The sequence below is a fragment of the Corvus brachyrhynchos genome, unplaced genomic scaffold, assembly GCF_000691975.1.
Source record: "Corvus brachyrhynchos isolate BGI_N302 unplaced genomic scaffold, ASM69197v1 scaffold5, whole genome shotgun sequence".
In the NCBI taxonomy this organism is placed as follows: domain Eukaryota; kingdom Metazoa; phylum Chordata; class Aves; order Passeriformes; family Corvidae; genus Corvus; species Corvus brachyrhynchos.
Genome location: NW_008238321.1, coordinates 2303566 through 2310250, shown reverse-complemented (window position 1 = coordinate 2310250; position 6685 = coordinate 2303566). Strand labels below are relative to the sequence as shown.

Sequence of the window (6685 nt, the reverse complement as noted above, 5' to 3'; positions counted from 1 at the left end):
TCTTAGAAAGAATGGATTATGTGGCTACCTGTTCTAGGAGTGGCAAGCAAGTATTTGCAAACATTTGTCACTCACTGGAGACAATTTTTCTGTTAGAACTAGCAGAAGTGGAGAATATAAATATCTATTTTATTGTGGATTTGGATACTGCCAGGGAGGAGAGAAAAAAGTGCATAATGGATTACCTAAAAATAATTAGATCACAGAGGCATAAACTCTCCCTGGCCTTCACCATATAACTAATGATCATATATGTGCAGTCTCTAGAGGCTTAGCCCCACAGAAATTAATGTTAAGTTCCCAGAGACAATCAGGTGCCCAGATTTAATTACTGAGTTACATAAACATTGTAATTAATTGTAGGAAGCGTTAGAAAAATTGAGTAACTAGAAAAAATTATTGATATGTGCTGATTAGTAAAACCTAGGGAAAAAACCTCTTCCCTTCTTAATGAAACTCATCTCCACAAAAACCCACTTTATCAGCAGGACTGACACAGCAGCCTAACAAACCCACTGTGCAACACAGGTCATTGCAGAAGAAGCTCTTCTTTTTTTCTCTGCAAATGCTCTGCCATGCAGCAATTCTGTACCTCGAGTTACTGGCATTATTATTTATGTTTATTACAGGATTGCTGAAGTTCTGACCATTGGATGGGACATGCTGCAGCCAACATTGTGCAAACTCTGGAGATGTCTGACTGATAAATGGCCAAAGAAGTGATTCACACTGAAGGGAAGATATTATGAATTTGCGCATTTTATGCCATTAGTTCTGTTTAATCCATCCCTTACATATTTTTTAAAGTACCTTTTTAATACAAATCAGGACTCTCCACCATTTACATAGATCATATATGTGGTCAAATCACAGCTGTGAGGACTACAGGCCTATTTTTCTGCAAAATAAAAAAAATAATTCAAAAAATCCCATTTTCTCACTTTCTCCAACGTATTCTCATGGCATGGACCTATAAAGAGTGTTCTGAACCTCACTTGTTTTGAGCAGTCATTGCTGTCCTTCTGTCCTACTATGAAATCCTGTTCCCCCAGGCAAACTTCTCTCTTTTCTTACAGAACATCTCCTCTGGTACTTACTAGAACAAGTGAGAAGAATACTGTTGCTAATCAACTCCTACATGTAAAAAACCTTTTTTGGGACAAATAAAAAAATACAGAAATGTTATTATGCTTATCTCATATATGTAACAACACTTCTGTTAATTCATTCATTTGATTTATGTTTATCAGAATAAAGGTCAGCCAGAGCTCAAATTTGGATTTAGAGCCAATAATGTGAAAAAGTTCAAAAGTCTAATGCATCACACTGGAATTTACAAGAGATCAGCCTCTGACACAATTCTACCTTTTTTGCTGTTGTTGTTAAAATCTCATAACTGTTCTCACAATATTCCTGTTGGGTCTGAAATAAAGCTCACAAATACATCCTTTGACCATCTCAGTTAAGTAACCACAAGAAACTGAACATGAATGTTGCAAACCTAATGTAAATACAGACCATCCAGTAAAATCTCACTGATTTTGGTTATGTCATTAACAGCAAAGCCCAATGTTTTGTGGTGAAGACAGAAAAGTGTGTGCACATCCAAGAAGAAGTCATACAGCAGCCTGTGGATTCCTGGACATGCTTCTGGCATGATGGAATATCTGCAGAGAACACCACAACAATTAATTAGTGACTCCACTGACATTTGAAAGTTACCTTATGTTCAGGAAACTCTCTAGGTAGGATTTGTTCAGCCTGGAAAGCAACATCAAATCATATCACATCTGCTTCTCTCCAGCAGAAGCTGCTCTTTTACTTGATGTATTCCCCTGCAGGACTCTCAGTTCTTTCTTTCCACCTCCAGCCTCATTCACCAGGAAGATAAGAAATTATTCCAGGATATTGGATCCATCACAAATCGCCACCATCCCAGAGTCCACAGAAAAAATAGACATCACAATTATTTTATTTAAATATTCATTGCTTTATTGATAAAATCAGCAGAGCAGGCCTTGTAGCCTTTTTGCATATCTTCTTTATATGAAGGATCTTAGACTTGGCCTATTATCAATTAGAATAATTCAAAAAGTAGCAAAAAATCAATGTGTTGATAGAATTATAAATGAAATTTCTTTCTGAGTAGAGAAAAGAGAGGCTATTCAGGAGGAATAGCGTAACAGCATTATAACAGAGGATGTTTAAAACTTAGATGATGAGCACAAGAGTGACTTCCTACCTAAAAGGTTATAAAAGTAGCAAAAACTTAAAAAGTAAAACCTTTCCCCATATGCATGTAAGCTTCCATACCTCTTCTTTTTTTGGCTGCAAGACAAAGACTGGGAACCAGACTTATTGAATACCCTTAATTCTGCTGGAAGTGGAAGATTAATTATAAGGAGGGATATTTCATACAAACCTATTTTACACATAATTGATGTTTTATACAAATATAATGAAGGTTAACTTTGTCAGATGTGAAATAATATTGCTTAGGGTTTTCATTAGTGCTGCTTAAATTAAATTAATAGTTTTTTTTAAGATTTGTACTGGTAGCAAAGGACACAAACCAGGATTAGAATGGAGAATCATGCAGCCAAGCAAAAAAGTAAGGCTCCCCTGTAGTGTTTAACAAGACTGCACCAGAGTCTATTGAAAACACTCTTTTTAAAAAATTGTTATTTGTCTGAAAAATCCCTCCAACAGAGTCACTGTAGGTGTTAGTCACAAATTGTGCATAGTAATGAACCATTGTCAGGAGGAGGGGAAATCACATGTAGGGGTCAGGAGGAACAGGACACCCAAAGAGCAAGCAGTGCAACCTGTGCCAGCTGAAACGGAATTCAGTAGTGTTAAAACACCCTCTAGGCTCAGTATCATGTGAAATTTCTAATTTGGACAGAACACACCAGCTGCAAAGGCACCAGTGGATGAAAATGTTCACTAGTCACTATCCTAAACTGGCCACGTGGCCATCCAGTACCAACCAAAGTGCTCCCACAAGTCCCAATATCTGAAAGCGCAGCTGTCCATAATGACTGCGGAGGGGAAAAAAAGACACCCTAAAGACCCAAGCACATGGAAAAAAGGTAAAAACCAGGAAGCCATTTCAGCAGGTTTAGGAGTAGAGCTTGGTGAACAGTGACATAACTGTCTGGACTCAAGATGAGAAACCAGAGAGAAATCTCCCTGTTGTGTGGCCATTTTGTGATCTATTTAGCATTTTGGAAGTTCTCGAACCAGATTTGTTTGTAATCAGTGGTTTTACATTGGAAGGATGTGACCATTTTAAGTTACCCTGGAAAAGGTTTTGATAATAAAACTTTAGTTCAACTGAGGCTGAAGTGGTTGTGGCAGCAGCAAGTGCCATTTGAGTTTGTAACTGCCCACAGAAAAGTTTAAGTTTTTGGCACCTAAAAATCCTGTCAGCTCTTCTTGTCCTTTTATTATATTATCTCTCCATGACCTTGACATGAGTGATTTTTGCAATATAGCAATGGTTTCATTTATTTTGGCTCATTTAATAGGGAGCATTTAAGAACATATTCTTTCTCAGCATGCATCCTTAAGTATCATCTGAACACTACCAAAGTGACTAGCACATTAGTGATATAAAATTAGCCTATTTTTACCCTGGTTAATTAGCACTATGTTGTTGGCTTATGCATATAGAAATATTTTTGACAATGTAGATGATTCTTTCTCAATTTTCACTGTCCTAAATTAAAACAAGATAAATTTCCTGAGAGCAAAAAGATTCCCTTCTTATTCATTTTTGAGTTTCATAAAATGATACCAATTATTTCCACCTAAAGGCACAGAAACTTAATTCTGATATTAAGCAAAGAGCCATTTTAAAATTTCAGCATTTGTTTCTTTGCTGTAAGAGGAATTAATAAACAGAAGTGCTAAGGACCAGGTATCAATATGGAAATTGTTTATTCTATCCTGACAGTCTATCTAGTATAAGATATTACAGCTTCCCAAAGAATGAAAATGAATCATTCTTGCTGTTGCATTTATTTATATTAACTCATAAAGCTGTAATACATAGTTAAAGGATAAAGCTATGCTAGAGTATTCATTTTATTTGGTCCACTGGCCAAGGATAAATGGGGTGTAAATCTTGTTGAATGCACAGAATCCCACAGCAGCTGAGGTTGGCCAGCTCCTCTGGGATCCACTGTCCTGCCACTCAAATGGGGCAGCTAAAACAGCTTGCCCAGGGCCACATCCAGCCTGGCATTTTTAATAAATAGAAATAGAAGTCAAATGATATCATCTGTATTTCCAGATCATTTGATCTTTGTACGTTTAATCCATCTCTTACAATACGAATTCAGTGGAAAATCTCCCAGTGCTATAACTTTTCAATCTGCCTTACTCTGATGAATTTCAGCACTTGAATGTCAGGGTTTACTGACAAACTTAGAATCTCTTTAATTTTGTTGCTGAAAAAGGTTTGATGTAGAGAACAGGGCTTTTACAATTAAAACTGTACAGTTAAAACATGAAAGAAAAGTCTCTCCAAGCACTTAAAGGCTGCTGTGTGGACAATTTTGGACTGTCACTTACACTCTTTGTCATGCAGCTCTTTCCACATTGGGCTTTGACAGGTGCAAAGGCAAATTCCCTGGCTGGGGCAGAGCCAGGGCTTGGCACATGCTGACAAAACAGACCAGCTCAGTAATAACAGTTGTCTGGGGAAGATGAAAAAACCCTGTGCATGTTTTTAATTGGTAGAGACTGACTGCCACGTTCATAAATCAAAATTTGAACTTATATACTGCAGAATCCTTCAATTTCAGATTTTTTTTTCCTTTCACATTAGACTGTTTGAACAGATTTTGGAGGGCAGCTGGAGCTACTAAACACTTAATTGAACTGTTCTCTGTACTTTGAAAATGCAGAACTCTTTTGTGAAATAGATACAGCAAAAGCAACAAATCAAGATGACTAATTCCAGCAATGATTTTAACTCATAATTTCATTAGCACTGTCAGTAGTGTCAGCAACAGCATCAAGAGGTCTGTACGTGTAACATTGGGCTGCACTAGGGAAATACAACAGGCCAAACCCTGCTCTCGGTTTCTTTACATCTGGTGTGTATCTGATCAAATATGATTTGCACCAGTTTAGCTGAGGGTAAGTTTTGGACCTGTATCAACTGGCTTCAGAATAGCTTTACCTGTCCTTTGTGCAGACTGACAAAATCTGCAGAAAACAGGCACATAACAGCTCCAACAGGAATTGATCTGTCCCAGGCTGGCCGAGAACTCAAGCAGCCACGTTTGGCTAATTCTGATGCAAGGTGCTGTCTTAGACTCACACTTTCGAAGTTAAAATTGTAATTTGGTTTTCCTGCTTTTGGGGGTGAGGGGTGGGGTTATTAATGAGGAAATTTTAGAATTTCCCATATCTGAAATACAAATATTCCACCCTCCCTTATTTCTTCCATCCTCAGAAACCACGCACATATCTCATCTATTATACAAACAGAGAGGGACAGAAAAGTCATTTGTCATTATAATCACATAAATGTGTCACTAGCTCTAAAGAATGCCTGACTGAAGGCCAAGAATGACTCTATTTCCCAGGATGATGAGGCACTTTCTTTTTAACAACTACTTTAAACTCTTTCGAAATGACTGAAATGATTACAATTCTGGCAACCACTCTGAAATTGCTTGCCATCAGAGTTTGACACCAGCACAATGGCTTTCATCCTTTCACAGTCTTTGTGATTATTCCCATACAGATGAGACATTGCTTGGTTAATCACAAAACAAACTGAGGCAAGAGAGTGAGGAAGGGTTCCCTGGCATGGACAAATATAGAAGATGTGGCACAGTGTAACACACACAGGTGTGTGGGGGTCCTCTCTTCTCTCAGAACTGGGTTATGGATGAGTTACCAAGCTGAGAGCTCTCTGTGACAGCACAGGTCCTTATTTGTATGCACATTATTCTCAAGTGGGGATGACATCCTGTGCTGTTACAACATAGGTAGGAATGTGACTCATTTGCATTAAGATCACTTAGCAGTTGCAAGTTTTGCTAAAGTGGATCCTTAAATAACAGCCCATCTGAATCTCATTCTAAAAACACATCCAGGCTCAGGGAAGCCAAATCTGTCACTTGCCTAACACTGGGGCTTAGACATCATTCCTGAAGTATCCCAAAAGGGCGATTGTTAGTCTGCCTGCCAACACTGGAAGTGCTTCCCATCTTTCACCTACTCACATTAGTCCTTAATAAGAGTGAAGGACTCAATGGAGGAGGCAGTGAGGGTTGAGGACTGCTTCAGCTGGCTGTGGCTCTTGTGGCATAAAGCATTCATTTAACCATTGCAAATGTGTATTGGTCTTTATATCCTGCAGTTGTAGAGATAGAATTAAAAACTTGGACAGAAGGAGACCTTGAAGGCAAACAATGTTAAGTTTTCTGTTTCTCTTCTATTGAGAAGTCCAAGGAGAGACAATTTGAGCCATCAGGACAACATTTGTTATACACAGCTGTTTGGTTTTTTCTCTGAAAGCCCTGATTCCAAAGGAACACGACAGCCTGAAGGAGTGGTAAGTTGTGGTACCACTGCAAATGGCCGTGCCTGAATGCAGACAACAGCAAGGGACCTGTGAGTGTCACAAGGCGGTTCTAAAGCACAGTTTTCTGCCATAGTGATC

General features: G+C 38.4%; 1 long non-coding RNA gene across 1 annotated transcript in view; it reads left to right on the top strand.

The window, feature by feature from the left end:
* The window catches only part of LOC108446677, a 13664-nt gene extending 12022 nt beyond the window's left edge, over window positions 1-1642 (top strand). Inside the window, exon 3 of the long non-coding RNA XR_001861956.1 lies at window positions 1561-1642. This is a non-coding gene — a long non-coding RNA (uncharacterized LOC108446677). The remainder of the gene's footprint in view (window positions 1-1560) is intronic.
* The last annotated feature ends 5043 nt before the right edge of the window (window positions 1643-6685 follow it).